Source organism: Mastomys coucha, unplaced genomic scaffold, assembly GCF_008632895.1.
Source record: "Mastomys coucha isolate ucsf_1 unplaced genomic scaffold, UCSF_Mcou_1 pScaffold21, whole genome shotgun sequence".
NCBI classification, from domain to species: Eukaryota; Metazoa; Chordata; class Mammalia; order Rodentia; family Muridae; genus Mastomys; species Mastomys coucha.
In genome coordinates, this window is record NW_022196904.1 from 28998286 (window position 1) to 29010958 (window position 12673).

Here is a 12673-nt window from a genome sequence, read left to right on the forward strand (position 1 = left end):
GTGGCCAGCCCCACATATACATTTTGTCTGAATCAAGGACTTCTCACAGCTCCTTCTTTATCCTGACAGACTGGGGAATTAGTCATTGCCACCATCCTGGAAGGCTAGATTTTTAAAAAGCAAAATAACTGTGAAAGAAAAACCAGTCAACTGCACACAGACTTGGACCTACAGACCTTCTTCTCCTGGGTCTTATAAATCCCATCCCATCCAGCAGAGGAAAACCTTGCTGGAGTGTGTGGGCTGGAGGACCACAGTTGCCAGCCGATACATCCCAGTTTTGTCTTAAGGTAATGTAACTTTCTGAGTAGTTTGGAGTTTCCCTGCCTGGCATCCACATACAACTCCAGGTAGGTTCTACTAGAAAACACCCAACCCCTAGTCTCAGTAAGTAAAAACAAGCTTTTGTATCTCCCTGCAACCGCACCCCAATCTTGTCCCCCTCCTGGGTCCGTGAGAGGAGTTAGCCCCTTCCATGTCACGCTGGTGGCTGTGGCAGGGAAGGAGCATCAGACAGCTCCATGCTGCCTGAAACTGGCATACCACTTCTGCAGACTTGCTTTGGGCCTACAGGAAGTTATGACGCCATATTTCATCTCTCTCCCTCTCACACTCGTCCATGACTCAGACCCAGCTGCATGGAAGCCATCTTGCCCGGCAACCCACTCACTGTAAGCCAGGGCTTGAGGCAATGGGCTCCAATGTATGCATAATCTGTACAATAAGAAGAAAGGCTGACACCCAATGAGAAAGTGGGGCTGGCACCCTACCCAGAAAGGACAAAACTGCACCCCAGCAGACCCTTGTCAAAGCTATTTCAGAATCCCATCCAAGCATTCTCAGGCCCTTCTCCAGGGACCTTCCCTGGGGTCAACCTCTGATTCTGCTTACAATGCTAGCGCCAGCTCCGTTGGTCCTGGCTCTGCCATATGGAAGGCCCCTCTCACTCTCTGATGATCTCTAACTCAGAAAAGAGTGGGAGCCCAAAGATGACTCTGTGTCTCTAACAACCTATCTTTTTGAAAAGGCTTTGGCAGTACATTCACTCAGGGCCATAGGCCTCTTATCTGCTTCCCTCTAGGAAACTCTGTGTGCTGGTAAAGTATGCCCACAGCTCTTGGTGATAAATTCAGCCAAACCCCTTGCTTTGTTCTTTGTCCCCCACCCCCAGCCCCACCTCCCTCTCTCCTTACTTTTGGTGATGTTTTCAAGTTTTTATTTTGAAATAATTCTGCAGAAGAGTTGCAAAACTAGTGCAGAGGATTCCCCTGCATACTTCACCCAGTTGCTTAGTGTTTATATATTGCATAAACTATGGAGTGATTGTCAAACTGAGCAGCGTGGTGGCTTCTTGCCCCCTCTCACTCAATCTGTAACTGCTCCTTAGTCTGCCCTTACCTTCTGGGACCTTGGCACTAAGAACTAGTCACTTGTATTTGAGAACTTCCCCAGCTTGGTTTTTTGTTTTGGTTGATTGGTTAGTTGGTTCTGTTTGTAATTTGGGCTTGTTTTGTTTTGTTTGATGCTGTTCCTGGCAGCATTAGTAGTGTGTGTGTGTGTGTGTGTGTGTGTGTGTGTGTGTGTGTGTGTGTGTGCTGTGAAGATTCAGAATCCCTATGCCTTAATGTTTTCATTCTGGAGAAAGGATGCAAAAAAAAGTGAATCCAACTCTCCATCTACCACAGCTTCCTAGAGGCATACAAGACTTACAAGGGAGACTGAGGCCCAGTGGACAACACAGAGGCCATGACACCACAGTAAATATGTGAAAAGCAAAGACCTCATGATGACAAAATGCTAGGCCAGGCTTAGAAGGTGATCTAGCTATCAGCAAATCACCTACTTGGAATCTATCACACATACACGCACCAGCCCCTCACTACTGGATTCTAGGCAGATGTTCTACCAGTGTGCCACATCTTCCTCCTCCTCCTCCTCTTCCTCCTTGTCCTCTTCTTCCTCCTCCTCCCCTTCCTCTTCTTCTTTTTCTTCCTCTTCTTTTTCTTCCTCTTCCTTTTCTTCCTCTTCTTCTTCCTCTTCTTCTTCCTCTTCTTCTTCCTCTTCTTCTTCCTCTTCTTCTTCTTCTTCTTCTTCTTCTTCTTCTTCTTCTTCTTCTTCTTCTTCTTCTTCTTCTTCTTCTTCTTCTCTTCCTCCTCCTCCTCCTCCTTCCCTTTCTTCTTCTTCTTCTTCTTCTTCTTCTTCTTCTTCTTCTTCTTCTTCTTCTTCTTCTTCTTCTTCTTCTTCTTCTTCTTCCACTTCCTCCTCTATTTTAGAAGTAGGATTTCACTACATAACCCTGGCTGTCCTAGATATCACTATATACTATAGCAGGATTTTCTTGGAACCATCAGTGGTGTAAATAATGACATGGAGGCTTCTAACATAGTTTAAAGCTGAGACCTTTTGCTTTGGTAGCCTTCCGGCTACTCTAAACTTATCCCAGCTAACTAGCCTACAACCTGCCCCGTGGCCTGCTCTCTACCTTTCTCTGCTCTGCTGTGGTCCATGGCTGTTCCCTCCAAGTCTGGTCCCTGAATCTCCAGCATCTTTTTACATCCCCCATGTCACTCTCCCATCCAGGAAATTCCACCCTTGGCTTCCTGCCCAGATATTGGCCATCAGATATTTATTACAACCAATCAGAATGTCTGATACAATTCCAGATTGCCTTTAGGCAAGTAAAGAAGGACAAATATTTACAAAATATAAGGCCAATGATGGGCCATAGAATTGACAATATCAGAATCCTACCACATGCAGTTCTCTCTCAGGTTAGAATTAACAATGGAGAATACAGAAATAAATCTCCACACAATGTGAAGAAGAGTATCCCAACAATGTACCCCACAGCATGGCTTCCAACTCAAGCTCCTTTTGCTTTCTCTTTCCGAGTGTAGAGCTTGCAGGCAGGAGCCACCATATCCAATTTCTGACTCTCTTGTATGACTAGTTGTTTCAGTTCATCCAGCCCTGTGCTGGAGTTCATCACTTCTACAATAGTAAGTTCCCTATACTGAAGAATGATACCTGGAAAGAAAGCTTAGAGCATTCATGATGCCAATGGCAACCACCATTGCTTGCAGGCCAAAGTATTTGATGGGTGCTTTCCCTGTGCAAATACACATTTGTACTTCTGTATCTTGATGTGTCTCTGTCTCTGTCTCCATCTCCCTCTCCCTGTCTTCCCCTACACCGTGTGTGTGTGTGTGTGTGTGTGTGTGTGTGTGTGTGTGTGTGTTGCTGCTGCTGCTGCTGCTGCTGCTGCTATTGTCAGAATCTCACTCTGTAGCACAGGTTAGCCTTGAACTTACTATATAACCCAGGATGACCTCAAAGTTATATGAACCCTCCTGCCTCAGCCTCCTAAGTGCTCAGAATATAGGCACACCCTGCTACAAGTCTTTGCTAGAATAAAATTTGCAGATATTTTCCCTAGTATGTGTCTTGTTTATTATACTGATAGTGTACTTTTAAATTTTTAATATGAAATTTTTAAATTTTAAAATGAAGTTTAACTTATTTTTTCTCTCATGAGTTACGCTTTTAGCATCATATTTGGACACTAACCTAATTCAGACACATTTTACTGTGTTCTCTTCCAAGTTTATTGTGTGTCTCACATCTCTGAATTGCCATGAGCTTTTTTTGTGAAGGTTGTATTTTTCAATTAAAAAATTACTTGTATAGATGTTTTTGCATGTATGTGTGTCTGTGCACCATGTGTACGCCTGGTGCCCAGAGAGGTCAGAAGGCATTGCATCCTCTGAGACTGGAGTTATAGATAGCTGTGAGCTACTGTGTGTGCTGGGAATCAAGTTCAGATCAAGTAAGAACGGGCAGTGTTCTTAACCACTGAGCCATCTCTCCAGCCCCCTATTGTGAACTGTTTTGAGAGTATGAGATGTGAAGTCTGGGCCAAGGGTCATTTCTTTACATAGGAACTTTCCATTGTCTAAGCACAATTTCTTTAAAAGATTATCCTTTCTCCCTTAAATTGAAATTCTATCACTGTGTAAGTCTTTTGTGAGAGTGCTCTTCTCACTGTACTTTGTTCTATTGACTCCTGTAACTTTTTCAAAAACATAAGTATGTCAGAATTTCACCTGCTTCTCCAAAAGCCTTGAATTGTCTACTTTGAGTTCTCTACTTTGTGTTCTTTTTAAAAATTATTTTAACTTTCCTGTTTTCTTTGCTATGACTTTCTGAAGGAATTTTGGGATCAATAAGTATTTGTTTCAAAAGACAGGATTTTGGGTAGTGTTGTTGACTGACTACTAGATCAATTTGGAAAGAACTCACATCTTCGCGATCCTGAGTCTTCCAATCTGTAATCATGGATTTCTCTCCAGTCATTTGAGTCTCTGGTTCCCTGCCTCAGTGTTTTACAGCTTCTAGCATACAGATATTACACAAATATTTTATCAAATTTGCAAATAAATATTTCATTTATGTACTATGAGTCTTCTATTTTATAAATTTCAGATTGAAAACCTACAGATCCAGTTTTTAGAAATGTGATTTGAGGGGCTGGTGAGATGGCTCAGCAGGTAAGAGCACTGACTGCTCTTCCGAAGGTCCTGAGTTCAATTCCCAGCAACAACATGGTGGATCACAACCACCCATAATGAGATATGACACCCTCTTCTGGTGTGTCTGAAGACAGCTACAGTGAATTACGCTGGAAGGAGTGGGGCCGGAGCGAATGGGGCCAGCAGAGGTCCTGTGTTCAATTCCCAGCAGCCACACACATGATGGCTCACAGCCACCTCAACAGCTACAGTGTACTCATACACATAAAATAAATAAATAAAATAAATCTAAAAAAAAAATAAAGAAATGTGATTTGATTTTGTATGTTGATCATGTATCCCCAAACCTTGATAAATTCATTTATTTGTGTCAGAAATTGTTTTCTAAATTTTATAGCATCTTCCACCTTGACTATTTTGTCCTATAAAAGTAGATAAATTTCTCCCCATCTTTTCTAATGTATTTGGCTTTTAGTTCTTTTTCTTGTTTTATTGCACTAGCTTTCATGGTTCTGTTGAAGAAATGGGGAAAACATTCTTGCCTGAATTCCAGGCTTAGGAAGAGAGTATTCAGTGACTCACCATTGGGGATGATGGCAACCTTGGGAATTTGATGGCTACTCTTTAGGTCAGAAAGTTTTTCCATTGAGTTCATGTATGGCATGACTCATCTGGAATCCATAAAGTTTTACTTCATGAGAAGAAAAAGGCTTAGCCTCCAATGAAAATTATTTTTTGCAGACTAACCAAAGTGTTAGAAGTGTTCTAAAGCAGACAGCAAGTGCAGGCAATTTATCAAATGTAGCGGGCCCAGCAAGAGTCTGTTGCATTTGAACTAAGCCTATTCTTTTTGCCTTCCTCCTCCCAGCTCAGAAAGGTAGAAGTTGCACTGCAGATGGGTACAGCCAAGAACACAGTGTCCCTTCATCCTCCCACCACCCCTCCCAAGACAGAAGGCCATCTTTGTGGGCCAGGGAATGGGTATCTCTGATTCTGCCTCAACTGCCAGTTCTGAAGGTGGTTTCCAGATGACAGGTGAGCAGCTAGTGGAGGGTGTCTTGTTCCCACTCCCCACTCATGAGATAGAGGCTCTGCTGTGGGTGACCTGTTACAGGCTCTTGAAAGACATAAGATTTATTTTAAAAAAATGCATTTGTTGAGTTTGTAACATTTACAGATGGAACATTGATAAAAACAATACCACACAGGGAGAGCAGGAACAACGGTGTAACATTGTAGCAGGAATGTGTCTACACTAAACTGGAATGAAGCATGTGCATGAAGAGCATTTGATAAATGAAGAGATAAAAGGTCTGCCCAAGAATGAACACCCCCCCCCAAAAAAAAACTCAAGAAAATGTGGTAAAATATAGTTAAGGAAATTAAAATTTCTAATTTACAAATATTTAGATACAAAATGGTACAGTAAGAAAGCGCAATGGGCAAATAACAAGGCAGAAGGCATAAGATCAGGTGGCACTGTAAATCGAACTGCATCAATAACGTGGTGGCTAATCCTGCTTTCCAGTTTGACTGACTCTAAAATCAACTGAGGCACAAGCTGCTGGATATTTCTGTGAGGGGTTTAACTTAGATCGTTTGGAGGAGCAGACACATCTGGAATGTGAGTGGAAGGAGGAGGCTTTGCTGTTTGTATGACTGCCTTCAGTCTTGCTGCAGAGGCCTTCCTTTGCTAGTATTAGAACCAGCTTCTTCAGGAAGCTAGCACAGACTGAAGACCAGCAGCTCTCCAGGGATCCTCCAGGCTCCCAGTGCCAGTATAGTACTGTTGAGACATCCAATCCCACCGAAGGAACAACTACCGAGTTCTTGGCTTCTCCAGTGTGAGAAAGCCATTGTTGGACTATCCAGACCATTTTATGTAAGCCAATCGAAGAATCCCCTTCTAATAAGTAAATATATATTATATGTGTTTGTAATATATTACAAGTTATATATACATACATATAGTTTATCATTCATGTTCCTTTGGAGAACTATCACTAATACAGAATATAATACTAAACATGTATGGATTAAACAATCAAAAAAAGGGAAGCATACTTACCTAGGGAAACAATGTACAGTCTAACTATATACTATCACAAAACACATTTACACTCAAAGATTTAAATCAATTAAAACTGTTTAAATGTTGATATATACATGCAAACAGAAACCATAAGAAAACAGGAAATAGAGCCATACTGGCATCAAGTAAAACAGACAAAAACACACATGTAAAAAAAATGCTGTAAATAAAGGTTGTTTAATTACAGTAAAAGGTTAGTCCATCCAGAGACTATAACAATAATAAACACATACATACCTAACAACAGGGCAACAAACATATGAAGCAAAAAGTGTTGTCAGTGAAGAGCAGCAGATAACTAGACAGTCTTAGTAGACTGCTTCAAAATCGACTTTCAGGAGAAAACAGGAAAACAAGTTAGCTATGAAAGACCTGAACATTGAACAACACTTCACATCAACTAAACTTAGTAGGCATCTGTAGAATGTGCACCCATCAGAAAAATGTACACTCTTCTTACACACATGCTCATTATCCAGAATGCCCTGTACACTAGACAACCTCCACAGATCTTAAAGGATTGGGTCAGGTGAAATACTCTCTCTGACCACATAATAGAAAACTAGAATTCATTCTTTAAGAAGTACATCAAAGAGGAAGAGAGACTGTTAGGGGATAGGAGAGGGACCTGAGGGAGCTGATGATGAGTGAGGATGATGGAGAGAAGTAAATATACTGCAAGTAGCTTACACGCATGTACAAAAATGTCACCATGATTCGCCATTTTGTACAATTAATGTGTAGTGATAAAAATTAGAAACCAATTTAGGAAATCCATAGAATTATGAAAAATCAAATACTATATCTCAGTTTAAAAAGAAGAAATGAAAGGTATATTACAAATTAACATGAAGGAAATAAAAAACACAGGGTATCAATAGAGTTAAGGCAATGTGTAGAGGCCAGTTTATAGCTATAAGTGTTTGTCTTTAAAAAATAAATAAACTAAGAAAGAGGGCTAGAGAGATAGTTAAAAGCACTTGGGCTCAGTTCACAGCATCCACATGACAACTCACTACTGTTGCTAGCTCCAGTCCCAAGAGATCTGATTCCTTCCTCTGGCCTCCATCAGTACCAGGGACATATGTGGTGTGCAAGCATTTACACGGGGAAAATGTCTATACATATAAAAATGGAATAAAACATTTAAAAATAAATAAGATAGAGTTGGAGTTATAGCTTAGTGGTAAAGCATTTTCCTAGCATGCCCAAGGACCTGGGTTTGATCCCAGGAGGAGAAGAAAGAAGAAAGGTGGGAGGAGGAGAAGGAGGAGGAGGAGAAGAGGAAGAAGAGGAGGAAGAGTGTTGGGAGCCAATGAAGCTCTGAAGGAATGAATATGTATTGTTTGGCATGGGCATGGCCGACTCAAGGATCCCAATGCCTAAGACATATAGAAGTGGCAAAGCCTTTCTACTCCATGATAGCAGTGTGTGCAAAACACTAGCCAGAGAGCCTTCCACCTCTGGGATGACAGCAACCTGAGACTGCTCCCATAGAAACCCTCCTATGGAGATGAGCTAACTCCTCCCCCTGTGCAGAGGTTCTAGGTGAGGGGTACCATTTCATCAGAGTACATGTGCATAGTCCACCTGCTTTCACTTTCTCTGTATGTGTGTGTGGTGTCAGCCCTTTATCCCTCATCACTACAAGCAGGTTTCCAGGACCCAGCCATGTGGGATGTGGCATGCGAAAGACTCAAACCCAGATTATTCTTTCACCTTAAAACACTATAAAAATAAAAACCAAACTAAGCTAAAAAGAAAAAGGATGAAGATTGAAATAAAAGTCAACGAATCAAAAATAGGAAAAAATAGAGAAAAAAATCAGTAACACCAAAACCTACTTCTTTTTATTTTTTTAAAGATTTATTTATTATATGTAAGTACACTGTAGCTATGTTTAGACACACCAGAAGGGGGTATCATGTGGTTGCTGAGATTTGAACTCAGGACCTCCGGATGAGCAGTCAGTGCTCTTACCCTCTGAGCCATCTCACCAGCCCCCCAAAACCTACTTCTTTGGAATAATTTTGATAACCTTTCAACTTACACTGATCTTTACAGAAGAGACCCCCAATGACTAGAATCAAGCCTGGAAAATGAGACATTACTACTGAGCTTACAAAAATCCGAGGTGTAAGGAGCCACTATGAAAAGCTATATGCCAGCCAAATTGGGTAAATTAGGCTGAGGTTGATAGACACCTCTGAGAATGATACTGTCTGGGTTGGGGTATTTATTGCTGTGATAAAACACTGCAACCAAAGCAACTTGGGATGGAAAGGACTCGTTTCACCTTACGGGAGTCCCACAACATGGTTCATCAAGGAAGAAAGTCAGAGAAGGAACTGAAGGCAGAAGCTGGAGGCAGGAACAGTAGCAGAGCCTGTGGAGGAGTACTGCTTACTCGCTGCTCCACATAGCGTGCTCAGCAAATAAGAAGTCGAAAATATACTCTAGAAAAGGAGCAGCAGAGCCAAACACATGCCAGCAGGCAGCAGCTTGTACTTCTCATCTCCCTGGTATCCCCTCCATCTCAGGGTGAGTAATTCCAGAAAGTCAGTGTGATTTTCTTGGAAATCCATCTGACCCAGAATTTAGGCTCTTTGTGTGTAAGATGCAAGGATATGAATAGAACCTCAAGGACCCCTAAAATTGAAAAACTTACTAGGAGAAAGGGTAACAGCATTCTGCAAAGGCTCCCATGGAAAGGAAATCATAAAGTTGTTTTATTCTGGCCTAGCTAGTATGGGCCACTAGCCCCCAATCTGTTATGGGAGCCCTGAACTAGCCCATCAAGAATAAATCACCTCAAATTATCTTATATTCCATTTTATTTATTGCTCACCGCATACTAACTCTTTATGGCCCATCTGGAGGCACTATCACCACTAATGTCCCATTTGGGAGGGTGGCTGTGCGTCAGTCCCTCCCAGAGCTAACAGAACCACCCAAGGTATCCAGCACAGAAGTGTCTTAAGTGTGCTTCCTATTGCTGTGATGGAACACCAGGATTAAAACAACTTGGGAAGGAAAGGGTTTATTTATTTCATCTTAAAGTTTCACACCATCATCGATCATCAAAGAAACCCAGAGCAGGAACCTAGAGTCAGGAACTGATGCAGAAGCCATGGAGGAGTGTTGCTTACTAACTTGCTCACCGTGGCTTGTTTGTTCAGCCTGCTTCCTTACAAATCAGCTCAGAGATAGCACTGCTCACAGTGAGCCTTGCCTTCCACGTAGGTCACCAACCAAGAACATGTCTACACATTTGCCCATAGATCAATTTGATAGAGGCATTTTTTCAGTTGAAGTTCTCTCTTCCCAAATGACAAGGACTGCAGAGATGACCCTTGGGTTAAGAATATTGGCTGCTCTTCCAGAGGACCTAAGCTTGATTCCCATCACCCACACAGAGCTTTCAAACTATCTGTGAGTCCAGTCCAAGAATATCTGAAGCTCTCTCTGGCCTCTGTGGGCACTAGACATGGATATGATATATATATATATATATGATACATGCAGGCAAAACATTCCTACACATAACGTTTTAACTAAAAACTTTAAAAATTAAAAAAAAAAATGAGTCAGCACAAGAGGAATAGATAAAGAAAAATGTGATATACATACATAATTGAATTACTTTTCATCCATAAAAAGAACAAAGTTATGTCATTTGTAAGAAAATGAATGAAACTGAAGATAGACATACTTAGCAAATTAAGCCAATCTCACTAATGGTTCCTAGATTTTATACAGATGTGTGCATGACATGAAAGTAGAGGATCAACTGCCTAGGGCAACAAAGGAGACTAGCAGAATGAAGAAGAGCCAGGGATGTGGACAACGTACACCTGTATAAAATCAAATGCTTGGGTTACGTCTTAGAGTAGAACAGGTCTCTATTCTCACTCATCCCCTTTCCCAAACACTTCCAAATCTTCTATCATCTGCCAAATCCCTCCTTCATACCCTCTAACTTAAATCTTCCATAAGAAACATCCCTAATTCTGTTTTTTTTTAATTGTCTTCTATATTCTGATGAAATATTTCCACTGAGTACAAAATTTCAGGTAGGCCATTTTTAAACCATCTTGAGGCTGCCACCCCATTTTCTTCTGGCTTATCCAATTCCTGATAAGTACCCTTGGGGTTTTTTTTTCATATGTAATATACATCTTGGATTTTGTGTTCTGTTTTCAGCGGTGGAATGTAACATGTCTACTTGATTTATTTGTTTTATTTTTTTGTTTTGTTCTGACTTTTTGTGGGCAGATGCATTTAATGCCTGAAATTTTTGGTTCTATAGTTATTTATTTAGTTATTATATTTAGTTATTGTATTATTTATTTATTGCATTTGAATCTATAGTTATTTATTTAGTTATATTGTTTAGTTATTGTATTTAGTCATTATATTATTTAGTTATTTATTTAGTTATATTTATTTAGTTATTGTTTCTTCAAACATCTTGTCTGTCCTATTCTCTCTGTCTATCTTCCCAGGATTGCTACAGAGCATACTATAGACCAGTTTACATCCTTGTATTTTTCCTAGGTGGTATGTTCTGGTCTGTCTTCAAGTTCACTCTGCTGTGAGGTTTCCTGGTCCTTCTTGAGCCTATAACAATCTTCATGTGATGCTATGCTCTTTCTAAGAACTGCCATTTACTTTCTTCTTAGAGCTCCTGCCTCTCTCCTGGTTTTTTTTTTTTTTTTTTTTTTCTTATAGCCCCTTCCTGCTTCTTTCTTACAGCCCCACCCTTGCCGGCAATGATCCCTTAGATCTTACATGCTGTGCACCTTTTCTGTTATAGTCTTTAAATATCCATTTGTGTGGTGATCATTCTTTCTTTCTCCATTCTTGTTGTGAACTGGCACCCTGGATACTGCCTGAGGTCGACATGGAGACACCATCTTTCTTTCTGCTGAGCAATAAAGTGGGGTTTAGGTTTGTGTCCCTTCTTGTCAGAAAGTAGGCTAACTTAGAAGCTGCTTGTTGTAATGGAGTCTTCAGGGTGCAAGGAGCTTCAAATATCTCTATTGTAACTGAGCAGGCACAGGTTCTAAAGGCCCTGGTTACGGGTTCTGATATGAGTGACTTTCCAGCTCTTCCCCCTGAGCTAGAAGATTTTTTTCCTGCCGTTTCATCCCAGCTGCGGTAGATTTTCCTAGTGTCTTAAGTGAAGCCTGTTTTTCATGCCCGTTTCTCTGCAAAAATAAGACTTTTGTTCTTAAGGAGAGATGCAAAGGACTAGCCTGGCTGTAGATAGCCTTGTAGCCTTTTTGCATAGCTGTTTCCCTCCTCTGGGAAACACAAAGGAAACTCTCGAGAGTCCCCCTATCTTTCTAGGCAGTGGAAAAAAAAACTCAAGCTGAGATATGTGGGCTCCCATGAGGCACCCTGGGCTTCATCTTGCTCCTTCAGGCCTCATGCAACCTCCCCCAACATCTCTATTACTCTGCCTCGCTCTTGCCACCAGGGCCTGGTGGCTTTCCCCATAGCTAAGCAAGCTCATCTCCTTACATGTTCCTGTTTCTCTCTAGATTCGGGCCTAGGTAGTCATCCTGAAGCTTAATCTCTGTGGTGGACACAACAGAGACTACCTCTGACCTGTCTGCTTCCTTCCCTATTGTATGGGAGGGATGCTTTTCCCAGCTCTGCACACCTCCCCTTATGTTCATAATACATGCCTTGAGCCTCATCCTGATTTGCTTTCCATTGCTGTGATAAACACCATGACTCAAAGCGACTTAGAGGAGGCAAGGGTTTATTTGGTTCACACTTTCATGTCATGGTCCATCACTTCGAGAAGTTGGGGAAAGGAACTCAAGGCAGGAATTTGAAGGCAGGAACTGAAGCAGAGGCCATAGAGGAACACTGCTTTCAGGCTTGCTCCTCATGACTTGCTTAGCCCTCTTTCTTACACAACTTAGGATCAACTGCCCAGGCGTGGCACTGTACCTGGTGGCCTGGGTCCTCCCACATCAATCATTCAACAATAGAAAGCCCAGCAAACATGTTCAAGGGGCCGATCTGGTCGAGGCAATTC